This window comes from Paroedura picta, chromosome 8 (genome assembly GCF_049243985.1).
Source record: "Paroedura picta isolate Pp20150507F chromosome 8, Ppicta_v3.0, whole genome shotgun sequence".
NCBI lineage: Eukaryota > Metazoa > Chordata > Lepidosauria > Squamata > Gekkonidae > Paroedura > Paroedura picta.
Genome location: NC_135376.1, coordinates 90496973 through 90517279, shown reverse-complemented (window position 1 = coordinate 90517279; position 20307 = coordinate 90496973). Strand labels below are relative to the sequence as shown.

At 46.8% G+C, this 20307-nt stretch overlaps 1 protein-coding gene across 4 annotated transcripts in view; it reads left to right on the top strand.

Moving 5' to 3' along the window:
* Nucleotides 1–20307, top strand: part of NRG3 (neuregulin 3) — an 805324-nt gene that overhangs the window by 286069 nt on the left and 498948 nt on the right. The window lies entirely within an intron of this gene.

Below are 20307 nucleotides of genomic sequence, written 5' to 3'. Positions count from 1 at the left end.
CAGTCTCATGCTCGGGCAAAAGCAAAATGCCTTCTCTTCACTAGTCTGGTAGAGTCCATAAGGAAAGCCATCTGCAGTTCTTCAGAAAGGTGATCTGTTGGTGGGGTAGTGGAGAAGGTAGTGGTGGGGTAGAGAAGGATAAACAGAATTGTGGCAGGAAATTGTGTGTGTGTTGGAGGGGGATTGTTTATTTTAATGGATATTTGTAGATCTATGCCTTTCACACACAGTGGGAAGGTAATTTGGAAATTTTTAAACAGAGGCTGGATAGCCATCTGATCAAGAGGCTGATTTGTGAAAGTTCAAAGAGGTGGCAGGTTACAGTGGATGAGCGATAGGGTTGTGAGTGCAGGGGGTTGGACTAGATGAAGCAGGAGGTCCCTTCCAACTCTATGATTCTATGAATTGCCACTTTCTTTTTCCAAGAATGGGAATGAAGGAAGGCTGTGCCAGTCCCTCTAGACCAGGTTATCTCAACCAGGGTTTCATGAAACCATGAGGTTTCTTGACGGACCTGGAAGGGTTTCTTGAATGGGTGGGAGTTCATTGAGTTTATTAATATATATATATATATATATATATATATATATATATATATATATATATATATATATATATATATATATATATATATATATATATATATATATATATATATATATATATATATATATATATATATATATATATATATATATATATATATATATATATATATATATATATATATATATATATATATATATATATATATATATATATATATATATATATATATATATATATATATATATATATATATATAAATGTTAAACATTTATTAGGTGATATGACCATATGTGGTCATGTTGACCCCTCCCCAAACACACACACCCCAAAAAAGAAAAAATGGCCAATGATGGGCCTGGAGGAGGTGGGGATTGTAGGGTCCCTGGGTGCACAATTGTACCACTTCTGTGGTTTCTTGAAGCCTGAAGAATGTTTCAGGAGTTTCTCAATGGTAAAAAGGTTGAGAAGGGCTGCTCTAACTTGTTCTAACTGCTGGGAAGGAGAGCTCTTCTCTTGCGATTCTAAAAATAAAGCCAACTAGGATTCCATCCACGCATGGCAACATGTGAGCCAAGCTGCAAAGGAAATGATGCTAATCCCCATTCAAAACAATCAATTTGTAAGAACCTGGTCTGCCTTTATCATGCAGTGACAAGCAAACATTCCGTTTCACTTAGGTTTGTTATACTCCTTTTGACGCCATCCGTGTTGTTTGGTTCTCTGCTTTTCATTGTCAACTTTGTAAAAAAAAATGCTGCGTGCATATTCTGCAGTTCTTATACCTGCTTTGTGCAATATTTAAGCAGAATTGTATTTATGATGCATAATGCTGATTTATGATGCACAAATAATGTTGAATAATGGGTACACGTTATGGGGGGAAGTTCAGTGTGAGGTAACCAAAAACAGCACAGGTGAGACATTCAGAATTAGTCATGCCGGGTATGGTCTAGAGCAGTGGTCCCCAACCACCGGGCTTCGGCCCGGTGCCAGGCCACAAAGGCCTTGGCACCGGGCCACTGCTCTCTGCCTCCGCAGGGCCGCACCAGGCCGCACATGGGCGTTTGGGCCATGCACGGCGGCAAACGCCCATGCGCGGCAAACGTGCATACACGGGAGTGCCACACATGCGTGACCCGGCTGCACATGCGCTGGAGTGCTGCTCATGCACAGCATGCACAGCCGGACAATTGCCCTCCCTGCTGCCACCAGTCCACAGCCTGAAAAAGGTTGCAGACCACTGATCTAGAGAATATTGTCGTCAAAGAGATATTTCTCTTTCTGCTTGACATAACTGTTCATGTATAAAGCATAGCACATGTGTTTCGCATGCTAAGTTGGTAGCTTGCTACCTCACATGTCAACTGTTGTGTTGACTGTGTGTGATCTTCTGGGTGCATGGCAATTAGAACATTTGCTCTTTACTTCCTGAGAAAGAGACTTTCTGTATTGACTGGCCATGGAGCTCTTGTTCCAAACCATCTGAAGGACTTGAAACCACACTTCTCTGTATGCATGACATTCCTTTCACAGTGCTGGTTTATACAGCTTCCTTTAGAACGTTGATCCCCAACCTTTTTCAGGCTGGGGACGGGGGGGGGGGAGGGAGAGGGAGGCCCAGGGACCAGGGGGGGAGAGGGAGGTGCAGGCACTGGCATGCACGCGCCCACAAACCAGCAGTTGCGCCTCCCTCACCCCCGTGGTGCAGCACTCGCTGCACCAGGAGGCAGCATTCGCTCCCAGAGCAGCGAGTGCGGCCCGCAGGGGGGAGGGATGTGCACCCATGCCTGCGCCCGCACCTCCCTCCCCCCTCTGTGGCCTGGTAATGAGGCCTTCATGGCCTGGTACCAGGCTGCAGCCCGGTGGTGGGAGAACTCCGCTTTAGAAAGTTTTATATGACATATGGGTGACAGAAGCTCCAGAGTTCAGAACTTTTTCAAAGCCCAGAGCTTTTTTAAGTCCTGGCCCTGACCTGGTGGAATGAGTTCCCAGGTGAGCTAAGGGTCCTGATGGAGCTTTCAAAGTTCTACAGGGCCTGTAAGAGAGAGCTCTTCTGCCAAGTCTATATATATATAAATCTTTGGTTGAGGCTGGGGTGGTTAAGATCAGGGCTCCCGCCTTGAGCAAATTAGATCAGTGCAGCTCCCTTGACACTCCCCCATATGGTATCATCTGTGTTTTGAGCTGAGGGAGGGAGGGAGGGTTGGCTAGAATTGTCTATGTTTTAGCTTTAATTGTTTTATGGTTTTTATGGAGGGCTTTAATGTGGGGTTCATACACTGGACCTCCAGCCACAGGACCTCCATTTATGAATTCAGCTTCACAAAACTCTGCTTGAGCCATCTCATCACTGCTTCCAAGCAGCTGGCTAATGCTTCAGGGGGAGAATCAGGGCAGCCGTCCATCAGGAGGAGAAGCTGGGTGTCATCAGCGTATTAGTGACAACCCAGCCCGAACTTCTGCACCAGTTGAGCAATAGGATGCATGAAGATGTTGAATAGGATTGGAGAGAGAACCACTCCCTGAAGGACTCTACAAGCAAGCTGGAACTCTCTCCTATTGCAACCCTCTGTCTGTGATCTGGGAGAAAGGAGGTCAGCCATTGAAGGGCAGTCCCCCGAATCCCAGCACCAATGAGGCAGTGAACTAGGAGCTCGTGATCATGTCAAACACTGCTGAGAGGTCTAACAATACGATCAGCATTGACCCACCCTGGTCCAACTGGCAACAGAGGTCATCCTTCAGGGTGACTAGCACTGTTTTTACCCCATGACCAAGCCGGTAACCTGACTGAAGCTTCCTCCAAGAATGTTAGCCAGTTTTGCAGGAGTGGCGGGACACAATCTGAATTATAAATAAATAAAATAGATAAATAAAGTGAGGCAGGGAAACACAGCACTATAGGAAAGCTTAAAAATGTTTCCACCACACAGTGCAGATTAAACATCAAAACTCATGGTGTTGCCAGACATTACATCCATCACTTGTAAGTTGTGTTATATAGACAGGCCTTATGGGCACATTTTCCTATCCTGGAGAATGAAAATGGACAGAATCCAATAGAATGAAACAGAACATTTCTACATAAGAATTACTTCTTTGTTAGCCTTCCTGCCCCTGTAGCAGCCCCAAGCATTCCTGCTACTCAAAAGGTGTTCCTGGGGGAGGGGGTCCATTGGAACACAGCCCTTAACTCTCTTCTTTTGATTTGTTTAAACCATTAAACCAGCTTTCCACATTTGTTTGAAGTTGCTGATAAAATCCGTTTAAAACTCTTTCATACAAAAGCAAAGGGGAGGGAGAGAGAAGCTTAAATCCATTCTCTAAAAGTCTAAAACCAGGACCAATGAAGCCTTAGAAATTAAAGCCTTGTTTATTCACTGTGCTCAGTAAAAAATGAAGTTGCTTGTTTTCAAGATCTCAGGACTAGAATTTCCTTCCACCCTGTTGAGAATGGGTCACATTTTACCATATGGACTAATAGAGCTTAAATAGGCATCACACTGGGTGATATGTTGATGATGCAGCTTGCTTTTATTTATGCTTATTTTCATCATGGAGATTTCTGAAAGCTTAATTAGTATATATATACTAGATATACTAGATATTTTATGCTCTGCTTTTCTCTACCCGAAGGGGTCTCAAAGTGGCTTATAATTGCCTTCCTTTCCTCCCCACAACAGGCACCCTGTGAGGTAGGTAAGGATGAGAGAGCTCCTTCTGATAGGACTGCTTGGTCAAAACAGTTGTATGTGACTAGCCCAAGGACAACCAGCTGGCTGCATGTAGAGGAGTGGGGAATCAAACCTGGCTCGCCAGATTAGAAGCCGCCACTCTTAATCACTACACCAAACAGAACTGAAGGTTTAAATGGCTGGCAGCTCCACCTCCCAAAAATCTATAGGCATCCTCCGACCCATAGCTGGCCTCTCTGCTGTGAGTCCTTGAACCATCCTTCCCATGTGAAATCTAAGACTGATCTTTCCTTTCAGAAGCAGGCTGGCCGGGTTAAGACCCCAGTGAGCCAATACCATTTTTTTTAAGTTGTGCTAGACAGATGTTATGTACCAAACCACCTTTTGGCTCCAGCTTCATAGAATCATAGAATCATAGAGTTGGAAGGGGCCATACAGGCCATCTAGTCCAACCCCCTGCTCAACACAGGATTAGCCCTAAGCATCCTAAAGCATCCAAGAAAAGTGTGTATCCAACATTTGCTTGAAGACTGCCAGCGATGGGGAGCTCACCACCTCCTTAGCCAGCCTATTCCACTGCTGAACTACTCTGACTGTGAAATTTTTTTTCCTGATATCTAGCCTTCTGTAAAGGCTACTGGTAGAATTAGTCTTGCTGTTACTAATTTGTCATTTGGCCAAGAAATCCAAGAAGGGTCATTTCTAAGCTTTCTTTCCTGAGATGAGTGACACTTCCTGGTCAACTCATGGTCCCAGGGACACATAGGAGACAGCGATGGTCCATTTTAACTAGCAGGCAAGTGGTGCTGGTGGTGGTGGGGAGCAGGAAAGCGCTATCCAATGCCTTGCTGTCATCATTTTTTGTTGTCATCTGGGAACTCTGCCCGCTAAATGAGACATTTGCTGCACCATAGGGCAGAGTAACCTGTTTGTTTGTGTTTTTAATAAAATCTTTTAAATGTTCAGAGCATTATAAAGAAATAATCATCATCAAGGCTTGGGAGAGGGGGTGGGTTGTCCCTGGGGGTCAACATTACCGCTCCCGGTGAGTTTTAATTCCACCTTCCCCAATTTCAATCTATACTGTTGTGGCTCATTTAGCAAAGCACACCGAGGTTCTGCCCAATCAGAAGACCCTGGCGGTAGCCTTGAACCATCTCAGCATTGATCTTGTAATGGCTTCCGAGGAATGGTTATGCCGCGTAATGATCCGTGGCGGCTTTGCACATCCACAGAAAACAGAGACATCAGCCAATTGCAGAAGAACAGTATGGGAAGGGCGGGGGGGAGACAAGAATGACTGGCTTTTTGGTCTCCAAAGCTGCAAAAAGGGAGAGAGAGAAATCCCCCACTCCATTAGTCCAAACTGGCAAAGTTGCTGATCTTTGGCAGGAGAGGGCATATATTTTATACTGTACTTAGGCCAGACTGTCACAATGGCTTACGTTATTTGTTATGTCTGAAGCCCAGGCTTCAGAAACTACAGCTGAGGCTACATTCCCCCCCCCCCCCCCCTGAATTCCTGGACAGGTCAAAGGGAGGTACTGTGGCTCAGCATGGAAAGAGCCAGCGTGTTGGCATGGCTGAAGAGCAACAGCTTCTGATCTGGAGGACAGGGTTTGATCCCCCGCTCCTCTACATGCAGCCTGCTGGGTGACCTTGGCCCAGGCCTAGTCCTGTTAGAATTGTTCTCACCAAGCAGTTATATCAGGGCTCTCTCAGCGCCGCCCGCCTCACAGGGTGTCTGTTGTGAGGAGAGGAAGGGAAAGATGTTTGTAAGACACTTTGAGACTCCTCACTCCGGGTAGTGAAAAGTGGGGTATAAAAACTAATCTTTCTTCTTCAGGTGTGGGGCATTTGCCTTCTGCACAGAAGGTCCTAGGCTCAATCCTCCAGCACGCTGGTGTAAAAGGATCAGGTAGAAGTCAGGTTGTGAGGTCTGGGTGGGGAAATACTAGGAGATTGGGAGTGGGGTAGAGCCTTGGGAGAATGGGGTTTAGGGAGAAGAAGGGCTTCAGCAGTGAATAAATCCATAGCCTCCATAGAAACTGATCTCACATTGTAATGCTGGGGGATCTCGAGGCCCCTCCAGAGAATGGCAAAAGGTTGGCGCATTAGATCCTGGAGAGCCACTGCCAGACAACGTAGACCTTGACAGACCAATGGCCTGCCACAATCTATGGCAGGGGTGACTGGAGTGTGGCTCTCTGGATGTCCATGAACTACAATTCCCATGAGCTGCTGTCAGCATGTGCCGAACATCCAAAGTAGTCATTGTCTCAAAGTGAACTATTTTCCATCTTCTAGCACAGGGGTAGTCAACCTGTGGTCCTCCAGATGGGAATTGCAGTCCATGGACATCTGGAGGACCACAGGTTGACTACCCCTGGTCTAGCATCATAGTGAGGGATTTCCTGCCACCATGTTTGCAGTGTTCTCTGTTAATGTGACATTTTCCTGGAAGTTAGCGTTGTCCTTTGGCATCTGGGCAGCCCTTCCTGCGAATGATTAATTGTGCAGAGATAGCTCAGTTAGATGTCAAGATGGCAACACCACGAACTGAAACGAGGCAGGGCTGGAGAATCTTACTGGCAACATCCAGACAGATCAGCCTTCCTCAACCTTTTTTTACCACTGAGTAACCCCTGAAAAAATAATTCAAGCTTCGAGAAACCCAAGAAGTGACGTGATCCTGCAGATCCTGCGGGAGCTTTCGGCGTTCCGCAGGGCCTGCAAAATGGAGCTCTTCTGCCAGGTGTATGGCGGAGGCCGGCGCAATAAGAAAGATCTGTTCGCCCCCTCCTGGATAGTGTGTGTATGGCGGCTATGGTTTCATCTGCCCCCTTTTCCGACCTCCCTTACAAGTTATTGGGAGAACGGAGAGATTTTAATATTTTTTTCTGCCGTTCTTCTCTTTTATATTATGTTCATTCGGTCTGTGATGTGTTATGTCTGGGGTTTTAATGGGGTTTTATTCAGACTGATGAGCCACTGGGAATGGCAGGCAATACATCAAAGTATAATAATAATAATAATAATAATAATAATAATAATAATAATAATAATAATAAGAAGAAGAAGAAGAAGAAGAAGAAGAAGAAGAAGAAGAAGAAGAAGAAGAAGAAGAAGAAGAAGAAGAAGAAGAAGATAGTTGGGAAACATTGTTGTGTACACGCCCACCTCATGTTCCCACCCCATTCATGGCCATCATGGTCCATTTTGGGGAGGGGGCGAATTGACATGACAAATAAAGGTTTAACAAATTTTAAACATGTATTCACAGTGAATTAACTCCTAGCCATTTGGGAAACCCTTCCAGGGCCTTCATGAAACCCTGGTTGAGAAAGCCTGAGCTAGGTTATCTACCTTGTCCCTTTGGAGAGCAAGAATTGGTGGCCCGAGCTGCCTTTTGCGATCATTAGCACCCTTCGGGCTGATAACATAGAGTGTCATGTCTGGAAATGGGCCTTCCCCGAATGGAGGGCTGGAGTAATAAATATGCCTTCTTCATAGAAGCAGCTAATACCCGCAGCTGTCTCCCTCCTACCGGTAGCTGTAGATGTGACAGATCTCATTATTCATTAAATATAAAGTCGCAGCAGCGCTGTAACGAGACTGACATCCACTCCTTGCTGCCTCCAATTACTCGGTCATGGATTAATTGACAGTAAGCAAATGTTCTTGGCAGCCACAGAAGCTGTTGACTTCGAGCTGGCAGCTCGGATGACTTGGCGTAGAAGTCGCAAATCTCCTTTTGGAAGCATCATCGGTGGTGCGTCACGAAGGCTCTTGGGCTATCTCAGGGATCCAGCACTGCGAGGAAGAGGTCTCCAATACCGTAAATAGCATTTATATTGTCGAGGCTGTTTGCGTATTGGGGGAGCAATGTAACGTTAGGTGTCTTCCCGAGGGTTGCAAACAACTAATTATTTCTTTGTCTTTGTGTGCTGAAATTTCAGCTGAGTGCTACAGAAGTAAAGTTATTTTGTTCTGGAAAAGATTGCCCAGCTCGATTTGGGAGCACTAAGTTCTGAATGTGATTCCCACTGCAACCCCAAAGAGAGCTGGTGGACTTAGAGAATTGTATCTCCATGTGGTTTTGCCATCCCTGTCATCATCCAGATGTCCAGGAGACTGATTTTGGGCAAGAGAGATCCACCTTGAAGCACCCCAGGCCACCAGCAAAAAAGATAGTGAGGAGGCATTTGATGAAGAACTTATTTTCAGCTTCAGAAATGAGGTTGTTGTCCCAAACGAGAAGGATCTGCTTGTGGAAAGTGCCTGCAGGTCTTTTCCTGAAAGCTTTTGAAATCTGCAACAACAACAAAAAGTATTTCCCATAATAATGTCTTCAGTGTGGGGTGGTGGGGTGGTGAGAGAGATGTCTTCCTGTTCACAAACAAGGACCATGCTACATGCCCTCATTCTGAACTGCCTTTATAACATTTGTCTCTGGCTACATGGTGCCATTACCGAGTGAAGCCTGGAGGTTTTGCCTGGGCTCTGAATTGGCTTGACCGTGTCATCCCTTGGACACATTGGGCTAAGAAGCACCATGATGTCATCACACTGTCTTATCCCTGATTGGCTAGGATTTAGGCAGGTGGCATGAAGCTCCCATTGCTGCTTGTGTGTTTTAATGCAGAAGCAGCTGCCAACTGAGAAGTAAGTATAGTTCAACCATGACAGTAGAGGAAAGCAAAAGGGGTGTTGGTGTAGAATCTGGCATTTGGTGTGGATCCTATATACATCATTGTGTGTGCCTGAAAAGTTTGCCTGCAAACATTTGCAGTGTTGGCTAAAGTCTGAAATTCCAGACTTTCTAGACCATGGGTGGTCAAACTGTGGCTCTCCAGATGTCCGTGGACTATAACTCCCACGAGCCCTTGCCAACATGCAGGGGTCTAGATCCATATCTGGTTGACTTTCAGCTAATTTGTGACTTTCAGCTAATTTGCCTGCAAACATTTGGCACATTTCTTATGGTTTCTGAAGTACCTGGAGTTTGCTACCTACCATATCAATATCCCTTTTTGGCTCACAAAAGAAGAGGATTTAGTTAGATGCCAAAAGGGGCAAAGGGGCAGGAAAACCAGCCCCTTAAATGAAGTGGCTGTAGTGCCCTTCTAGACTCCCAAGGATCTGCTGGGTAGCAAATACCTCCCTCCTTTTTTGGCAAAGTGCTTGAGCAAGTGTTGGCTATGAACCTCCAAACTCTGTAGACCAGCGGTAGTCAACCTGTGGTCCTCCAGATGTCCATGGACTACAATTCTCATGAGCCCCTGCCAACAAACACTGGCAGGGGCTCATGGGAATTGTAGTCCATGGACATCTGGAGGACCACAGGTTGACTACCCCTGCTCCAGAGCATAGGTGGCCAAACTGTGGCTCTCCAGATATCCATAGACTACAATTCCCATGAGCTCTTCGCAGCATGCAAGGATCTAGATCCATGTCAGCCTAACTTTCAGCAAATTTGTGAGGCCTGGAACCATTTGGGAGAGGAAAACTTCTTCTGGCGGAGGTATCTCCTGTTGAGGTTCTTCTCGGTGTGACCAACACCTTCAGTTGTTCAGTGGCTATCACTGAGAGGGTCTTTCCTCCTGTTCTATGGAATGCTCTCCCCTACTAGAGCTTTCAACCTCTCGATGGCACCTGGAGATCTTCCACTGTGAGGGTTGCCCCCAGTGGGGGATGAGGGGGTAGGGTGACCAGATCCAGGCTGGGAAATTCCTAGGGATATGGGAGTAGAATCTGGAGAGGACAGGGACCTCAGTGGGGTGCAATGCCAGTGAGCCCACCCTCCAAAGTACCAGTTTTTGCCTGGAGATGAGCTGTAAATCCAGGGGATCCCCTAGTCCGACTTGAAGGATGGCATCCCTATCCACTATTACAATCAGTCTCCATTCATTTATGTATTTAATGGCATGTGTGTAATAGAACCAAGGGATCATAGAGTGTTCTGGCAGCCAGACAAGACATTTTGAGGTGGTCTGTCATTGCCTGCCTCAGCATCATGATCCTTGTGTGCCTTGGAGGTCTCCCATCCAAACACCAGCCAGGGTCGACCCTGTTTTGCTTCCACGATCTGACAAGATTGGGCTTGCCTGGTCTATCAGGACCCAGCAATCTCCAGATGACCAAGATCACTTCTCTTGGAGAAGACCACCACTTAGGAGGATGGCTTCTTCAGCATTGTAGTCTCCTGAGGTCCCTCCCTTCCCCAAACTCCACCTTTCGCAGGCTCCACCCCCTAATCTCCAGGTAATTTTCAACCTAGAGTTGGTAGCTCTTCCCCACCCCCATACACACACAAAGCATTTTATGGGACACCTGACTTTCCCCCTCCGAGAGTCAGGCCAAAACATTTTTATTTACCCAAGCATTTGTCTGTTGTTCTGGGGATGATTTTCTCTTCTCCCCTTTGCCCCCCCCCCCATTTCATTGCGTTCCACTCTTTCAGAGGGCTTTCCCTCGCAATTTGGGATTTGATTCCTCCACGTTGACCATTTATGCACTGGGATCTTCACTTCCCCCGGTTCCCATGCAGGAGCACAAATCGAGGGTGGGGAAGAGGTGGGGCAACCTGCCACGACTAAAACTCCGGCCTGCAGCCCGGCATGAAACCTCCAGTGCGTAAACGGCCATTGTGATCTTTCGAGGTTTCGTTAGCTGACCCAAGAGTCTGCGACGGAGAGCGCCGCTCATAGGCTCCTTAAATAAATATATATTTAGTGTCGCTGACCTTCTCATAGTCTCAATATCCTTCCTTCTGGTTACATAATCACTTTGGCGAGAAGGGCAGGGAATAAAGAAAGAGAGACATGTTGAAAACAAGGTTGCGTCCTTCCTGGCAGATAAGAGTTTGTTTCGGCCTAAAAGAGAGCCTGTTTTGTTGCTTGCGGCTTAGTGAATTATACATGAAGACGGAGCGTAACGGTGGAAAAGGAGCACATACATGACTTCCACATTAAGGTAGGCCTTCTGGTGGCCCTCCCAGTGCTGCATGCATTATTCAGAGCCGTTCCTTCTTCCCCGGCAGTGACCTCTGCCTCTCAGCGAAGGTCGAGGCGAATAGGAATGAGACCTCGCGTCTTAAGACCAGATCGTGGAAGAATTGGGAAGCTGTAAAGGAGGCATGGCTTCAATCAACCTGGCGCTTGAAATCTATGCCTGCCTTTTCTTACGGGGCAAAAAAGGATGCCGTCTGGGTTGGCCTTGGAGGGAAGGCAAAAAGGGAACAAAAGAGCAACCTGAGAAAACAAGCCAGGAGCCCAAAGGTCGAGCAACAAAATGGATTAAAATTGGAATCCAAGTATTTCTTATGGAGTGCCCATTAAGAAGATTAAAAATGACATTAAAACCGAAGAATCATAGTCTGTGGGATATAGACAGTTGGATGCTTTAGGATGCTTAGGGCTGATCCTGCGTAGAGCAGGGGGTTGGACTAGATGGTCTGTAGGGCTCCTTCCAACTCTATAATTCTATGATTCTATGATTCTATGATTCTATGGTATTGCATGTACACATGAGGGTGCACATTTAGGATTGAACCTTGGCCAAGAACCAAATGGTGGCTCTTGACTATTTGTGAGTTTCACATCTGGAATTATTTCTATACATCGGGGGTAGTCCAACTGCGGCCCTCCAGATGTCCATGGACTACAATTCCCATGAGCCCCTGCCAGCGAATGCTGGCAGGGGCTCGTGGGAATTGTAGTCCATGGACATCTGGAGGGCCGCAGTTGGACTACCCCTGCTATACATTGCTGGGAGCTTCACGTTTTATGATTCTTATGCCACCAACTGGGTCTTATTGTAATATTGTATCATTACATGTGTACGTATTGTTTCCTTGAATGCTCATGAAGACCCTCTGGATTGAAATGTTTGGTCTATGGTCATAACATGTGCAACCCTCGAGTCTGTATGTGCAATATTGTGCAGACTCTGATTCCATTATTTTTATTTCTTTTAACCTTCTTGTGATATTTATAATAAATATTTGGGTTTGCATTTGCCCTGAAATAAGGCTAAAACACGTTGTTGTTGTTAGTTGCGAAATCGTGTCTGACCCATCGTGACCCCATGGACAATGATCCTCCAGGCCTTCCTGTCCTCTACCATTCCCCGGAGTCCATTTAAGTTTGCACCGACTGCTTCAGTGACTCCATCCAGCCACCTCATTCTCTGTCGTCCCTTTCTTCTTTTGCCCTCAATCGCTCCCAACATTAGGCTCTTCTCCAGGGACTGAAACACAGAGTGCATACACGAACACACACACACAAATACATACACACCAGGGGGGAAAATTATCCTTTTCTTCTGACAAAAGGGGTGAATATTCTCCAGATAATTCTAGATCAGCCTTTCTTAAGCAGGGTTTTGTAAATCCCTGAGGTTTTTTGACAGTTGTGGAAGAGTTTCTCAAGTGGATGGGAGTTAATTTATATCTACTCCCCTGATAGAGAAGAAGAAGGATGATCGGAATTGGAACTCCCCACTAGCTGACCATTGCTGTGGGTGATGGGGCGGTGCTTGAGGTCCCCCTGCGAACACATTTTAGCTAGCTCTATGTAATTTGAATTGTCACCACCATAGGCATTTTAATGGGTGTTTTAATGGGGACAAATGCTGTATATTTTATTGGGGGTTTTAATGTGACCCACTGCAAGCCAGCTTGCTGATAACATAGGGCTATAAACTGAAACCTAATAAACACACACACACACATATATGTGTGTATATATGTGTGTATGTGTGTGTGTATGTGTATGTATATATAAATTTGTTAGACATTGATTGGATGATATGGCCATATATGGTCAGGTCACCCCCCCCCCCGCTCCAAATGGCCAATGTTGGGCCTGCAGTGGGTGGAAAGGGGAGGGACCCCAGGTGGGCACATACCCAGGTATGCTTCCCAACCATATTCTGCAGGTTGGCGTCACTTCTGGGGTATCTCAAAGCCTGAAGAATCTTTCAGATGTTTCTCAATGGTAAAAGAAAGGCTGCTGTAGATTGTGTAGCCAATTGTGTAGGATGATCTGGGAGAACCGGATACGAATCCCCACTCTGCCATGGGAGCTTGTTGGGCAGTATTTGGCCGGTCGTTCCCTCTCGGCCTAACCTACCTCACCAGGTTGTTGTGTGGATAAAATGGAGAAGAAGAAAAATTTGTCAGTCGTCTTGAGTCCCCGTTATGGTGAAAAATGGGGTTTAAATAAAGCCGACTGATAAAAAATAAATGGTGTAGTATGTTCTAGCCCAGGGGTAGTCAAACTGCGGCCCTCCAGATGTCCATGGACTACAATTCCCATGAGCCCCTGCCAGCATTCGCTGGCAGGGGCTCCTGGGAATTGTAGTCCATGGACATCTGGAGGGCCGCAGTTTAACTACCCCTGTTCTAGCCTAAGCTTTCCTAAGCGAGAGATCGCTCCCTCAAATGTATTGCAGTCTGCTACCATTTGGAAATGGCAAATATAAATGTGTTAACTCAGTGGATGTTCGGTCCATTGTGTCTGTTGAGGTAAAACCCAGTTCATGAAATCATACACTCAGATAAGGAATTAATGAATGGGGAACTGAAATGTCATTCTCAGGTCTGAGGACAGAGCTTTGCCTGACTAGTCCTGCGTGGGGATGCCTCCATGCTTGGGGGGAGACGAATGAAGCACAGGGACAGGTTCTCTCTTAATTACTCTCAGGTTCCTCAACTGGGAATTCATCTGCCCATTCATCTTTCATCCTGACATTTTTATTCCCTTGGCTATGCTTTTCCCCCCAGAGTTGAACCCAAATGAATGATGACCTGACCAACTTAGCTCACTGTTTCTGCAAGGCCCCTGTGTCTGGCAAACATCTCCATTATGCTCTGTATGGCCCTCTCTCTATGTACAAGTATGGTCTTGTAAGTCCCATTTCATTGATGCAAATGATAGATTAGCCAAAATATATATATATATTATGAGCCTGAACGAAGCAGAAGAAGAGGTAGACAAAGAACAAGATAGACGGATAGAGTTAAAAGTGTAAGGGGATTGACCTTACAGAAGCATAAGTGGATTGACCTCTGTCCTCTGAACACCTGGCCATGGTGATCCATGTAACGGTCACCTCCAGAATTGATTTCTGTAACTTGCTGTAAATGGGCCTGCCCTTGTCCCTGAACCGGAAATTGCAGCTGGTGCAAAACGCGGCTGCTATGGTCCTCACAGGAACATCTTGGAGGGCCCATATCCAGCCTGCGCTGAGGCAGCTGCATTGTTTGCCAGTTGTGGCCCGGATCGTTTTCAAGGTTTTGGTATTGGTCTTTAAGGCCTTACGCGGTCTGGGACCCACATATCTGAGGGACAGCCTGTCTCCCTATGCACCCCCCGCAGGGCTTTGCGCTCTGCAGGTTCCAACTTGTTAGTAATTCCCATCCCCAGACAAGCTTGTCTGGCCTTGACCAGTGCCTGGGCCTTTTTGGTCCTGGCCCCTACCTGGTGGAACGACCTCCTGGGATAGCTGCAGGTTTTGCGGGAGCTTTCAGTGTTCCACAGAGCCTGTAAGACGAAGCTCTTCTACCAGGTCTGTGGATGAGGCCAATGCAGAGAGAAGACCACTTGAGGCCCTCCCTTAAGAAGTAGATATGACTACACCTCCGAAAACCTTGGTGGCGATCTGATATGGTACTCTCTAGCTGACCCTGCTGACGGTTGCATTTGGTGGGGAGGGTTGATATTACTATAGCGCAGGGGTAGTCAAACTGCGGCCCTCCAGATGTCCATGGACTACAATTCCCAGAAACCCCTGCCAGCGAATGCTGGCAGGGGCTTCTCCAAATTGTAGTCCATGGACATCTGGAGGGCTGCAGTTTGACTACCCCTGCTCTACAGTGTGCTACATTCCAAAGGGGGCTTTTTCAACCTTTTGACCATGGAGCAACCCCTGAAATATTTTGTCAGCTTTGAGGAACCCCGGAAGTGGTGACATGCCCCTCCAGGGAAGTGGGCATGGAAATAAGATCCAGGAGCCAGGCAACTGATCATATACTGGTCTGACTAGGCCTCAGAGCAACAGGAGAAGTGGGCTCCAGTGACATCTACTGATGTCAGTAGTCATCTGATCTTCTGGGAAACATCACAAACCCCTGGGGAGATTTTGCATAACCCTAGGGTTCCCTGGAACCCTAGTTGGGAATTCCTTTTCCAGGGGAAGTTTAGAAGCCTTGTGAATGCATGAAGCTGCCTTCTCCTGAATCAGCCCCTTGGTCCATCAAAGTCAGTATTGTCTACTCAGGCTGGCAGCAGCTCTCCAGAGCCTGAAGGCTGAGATCTTTCATATCACCTGCTACCTGGTTCTTTTAGCTGGCGATACTGGGGATTGACTTTATGTACAAACTTGACATGAGTTCTCATCTCTAAATGTCCTTCCCAGGCATTGCTGTTTCTGGTTTTCCTTCCCTTCAAAGTTTTCAGAGTCCCTGATATTTCTGATCCTACTCTGAGTCAAGGAATTTTGAACTAGAATTGCCTGCCTCCAGATGGTGGCTAGAAATCTCTTGGGGTTACAAGAAGAAGAAGAAGAAGAAGAAGAGTTGGTTCTTATATGCCGCTTTTCCCTACCCGAAGGAGGCTCAAAGTGGCTTACAGTCGCCTTCCCATTCCTCTCCCCACTGTTACCCAAAATGAGTGGACACATGTCCTAAAACACGTATCTTTGAGCTTGTGGGGAATATTAGCCCAAAATGCTGCGAGAGGGGGGTAACTTAGCATTTATCGGATCGTTACCTATGTCTACGAGGGTTTATTACACCCGTGGGAACTCGGCAAACACAGATTTAAATGGTAAGCTTTTATTGAAAGGAAAATAACAAAAGGACACACAAATAGCTAACACCCATACAAGCAGTCATATAGAGAAGGGGGAGGAAGAGTGGAAGGCTTGATAGTTACCTGTCCGAGGAGTGGTGGGTCAGAGGAAGGAGCACGAACCAGCGTGGGAGGTCCCGAAGACACTCAGAGTGGCTGTGTGAAGCCACAGTTTTTATAGGATTTTTGGGAAGGGGGCTATGTGACAAGGCTCAGGTAAGCATGTGCTGGAAGTTTCCAGGGTCCCCAGAGATTAGGACAATACCTGGCCAAGTGGGGGGGGGGTGATGGCCGTAAATGGATTTGGATAAAGGTATTAATGGCTCTGAGGAAGAGAGCCATCAGGTCTAGCTGGCAGGATGTGGGGGAAATATCCCCTGGCAGAGGGGCCAAGTGTGAAAAATGTTGCAAGACAAAGGATTTTCCTAGGAGCCCTTAGGCAAACAGGAGGAAGCCAGTCCACTCACTTAGAAATACAATGGGTGTGTGTGTGTGGGGGGGGGTGAGCTGATGCAAGCTTGAGTCCAGAGGCACCTCTGGGTCAGGCAAAGGCTGTCATTCCAAACCTAAGGCAGAGAGCAAGATTTCTAAGATGGAGTCTGGCCTGGCTTGGCTGACCCTAGCAGTGTCATGGCTTTAGCTTAAGCCTAGACTATTGTGGGGTGCCATTGGTTATAGAAGACAGTGTGCTAAGGCATAAGGCAGGGATCCTGCCATGCGTAACACCACAACAGACACCCTGTGGGGTGGGTGAGGCTGAGAGAGCCCTGATCACTGCCCGGTCAGAACAGTTTTATCAGTGCTGTGGAGAGCCCAAGGTCACCCAGCTGGTTGCATGTGGGGGAGCGCAGAATCGAACCCGGCATGCCAGATTAGAAGTCCGCACTCCTAACCACTACACCAAACTGGCTACACAAGTGATCTCCACATGGCAGAGATCTGCTGGAGAAAATGGCAGCTTTGGAGGGGGTGTTCTATGGCATCCCATCCAAGTCCCTTCTCGGCCCAAAGCTTTTCACTCTTCTGCTCCACCCCCAAACTATCCAGGTATTTCCCAACCTACAGCTGGCAACCCACGTTGGACTGAGCTGACCCAGTTTGCTCGAACTGGATCTTGAACCTGAATCAAAAAGGTCTTCTTGCTTAGAACCGGAACGAAAACCTTAGAACGCAGGAAGTATTTACCAGTTCAAGCTGAATAGCTTGATCAGTGTTGTCATTTACAGGCTGGAGAATTCTTGCAGATTTGGGGTGGGGTTGAGGGAGGGGTTGAGAGAGGGGTGCTCAGCAAGGATGTGATATCATGCAACTCACCCTCTGCAGCTGCCCTTTCCCCCAGGAAAAAGCCAGTCTCAGTAGTCTGGGGATTTGCTGTGATTCTGGGAGAATTGCAGGCCACACCTGGAGGTTAGCAACAGCAGATGATAGGAAAACTCTTTCCAGAAGCCTCCCTATGGCAAATGAAACCCATGCAGGTTTTGGCATAATTGCTTTGAGTGCAGAAGGTCCCAGGCCACAATCCTCAACATCTTGAGTAAAATGATCAAGGGTTAAATGATGTGAAAAAAACTTCACTTGGGACAGCATAAACCAGGGGTAGTCAAACTGCGGCCCTCCAGATGTCCATGGACTACAATTCCCAGAAGCCCCTGCCAGCAAATGCTGGCAGGGGCTTCTGGGAATTGAAGTCCATGGACATCTGGAGGGCCGCAGTTTGACTACCCCTGGCATAAACCATTCTGACCTTCAAAGACCAAGGTTCTGATCCTTCCTTCCTTCCTTCCTTCCTTCCTTCCTTCCTTCCTTCCTTCCTTCCTTCCTTCCTTCCTTCCTTCCTTCCTTCCTTCCTTCCTTCCTTCCTTCCTTCCTTTTCGCCCCTCCCCATGGACCTGCTCAGGGTAGTTGGCAACATAAGAACAAATATCACTTAAACATCATTGCCATCAATACTTCAATAAAACCATCATCAAACCGTAAACAAAACTAGCAGCCCATCCACACCCCTATCCTCTTCTCTCCTCCATCCAGCTGGGCATTCATTGTTGGATCCCTTGGAGAGGAAAGAACACTGTATGGAACATTAAAAGAGGGGGGAGGGAAATTAAGAAGGAAGGGGAGACCCAGCTGTGTTTCAGGCCTCAATGCTCTTAACTATAGCCTGGTGGAACTGCGCCATTTTGCAGGCCCTACTAAACTTCGATGGCTCCATCAGTGCCTGGATCTCAACTGGCAATACATCCTGCCAGGCTGGAGCCAGGTCTGAAAAGGCCCTGGATCGGGTCGAGACCATGCATATCTCTCTTGGGCCAGGGATCACCAGCATGCTGGTATTCACTGAGTAGTTTCATGTCTTCATCCCAGTAGATACTTGGGCGGGAGGCAGAGTACACATATTCTACTCCAGGGGTAGTCAAACTGCGGCCCTCCAGATGTCTATGGACTACAATGTTACAATACTGAAAGGGAAGCTTATAGTACACTTTGCAAGATGCTTTTAATGTTATCGATAAAATATCTATGTGCCACACAAAAGAGGCTGTGCAGCAGTCTCCTCATCCTCGTCCCCCTCCTCCACTGGAAAGCAATTAAAAACCTTTAATTTAAAAACTGGCCTACCCAGGGCAGGGAAAGAGAGTTGACAAGATATCAGAGATTTTCGCTAATGTGTTTGTCGCTAGACTCATCCCTCTTTGTTTGCACTGGAAACCAAACTTCTTATTTGAAACTTGCCCCTCTTTCAAACCCATAATCTCCTGCTGCCTCCTCATTTCCTCTAAGATATGTGCCTTAGACCAGGGGTAGTCAACCTGTGGTCCTCCAGATGTCCATGGACTACAATTACCATGAGCCCCTGCCAGCGTTTGCTGGAAGGGGCTCATGGGAATTGTAGTCCATGGACATCTGGAGGACCACAGGTTGACTACCCCTGATCTAGATGACTACGGGAGGGGGTCGTCACTTCCGTGTAACTTCTTGGAAGCTTCTAGGAGGTTGGGCCACTGTTGGAAAGAGAATGCTGCACTAGATGGATGTTTTTATGTCTGTCCTGCGTGGAAAGTCATTTGTGTGAGCCTCATTGAAAGAACATGCGCACACCAAAAGAAAAATAACCCGAAGAAATATTTTCCTCGTGTTCCAAAAAAGAGAATGGAGGGAGGGGGAGAGGAAATGTGCACGAATAAAAAAAAAAATGTGTTATATAATCTTTCTCCTCCAAATGAACTGACTTTTCTTGGGAGCCGGGAGGGGAATACATACACAAACATACATCTTTGGTTTTTCCATTAATAACGTGTTGTTTTTTTTAAGTTATCTAATCACTTGAAAAGACAGATGGTTTTGATTACAACTTAAAGCTCACATGCCGTGTTTCTTCTAATAGAAGAGGCATTTGTCATTATTATTCAGATTTCTTTACCCCCCCCCCCCCAAAACGAACCGATATTCATAGCCTGCCCAATTCTTCAGATGCAATGTTAATGACAGTATTCTTTATTGGCTGAAAATACCAAGTGAGAATCTGTTTAAAAATGCACTAAGCGCGTTCCAATGTGGATGGCTGGTCAAACCATGGGGCAGGCTCTCAAAGTGGGTTGCAGCTGTCTCGGGGGAAGGTTACAAGGACGGAAGGGAGGACAGAGAAGAGGAGGGGGCTGCAGGAACCGCTACAGGCACAGTTGGCTCTGAAAAAATAAGAGAAATAGTTATGAAATGCAGCTCATCGCTCAGGGATACTCTATATTTTAAAAAGGCTGAAAAGGAGGGGGGGGGGAACTAAATAGAAGGCATTATTATACCCCACCTTTCACTACACGAGGGAGATCCAAAGTGGCTGACAATCGCCTTCCCATCCTCACCCCACAACAGACACCCTGTGAGGTAGGTGAGGCTGAGAGAGCCCTGACAGAACTGCTCTGTGAGAACAGCTCTAACAGCACTGTGACTGGGCCATGGTCACCCAGCCAATAAACAAACAAGGTATCCATGGTATCCAGCAGTCTTTTTTACTCCATCTCACCTACGTCTACTGTGACCAGCCAGAGTGGTGGCCAGAGAACTCCTGGGATTACAGCTGATCTGCAGGCCTCAGAGATCAGTTTGCATGGTTAGAAAATGGACACTTTGGCTGCTGAGTGAGTCAAACTTCCCTGGAGGATTTAATAAAATAGTCCTTGAGAAACAACCAGGTATGGTGCTAGATGTTTCCT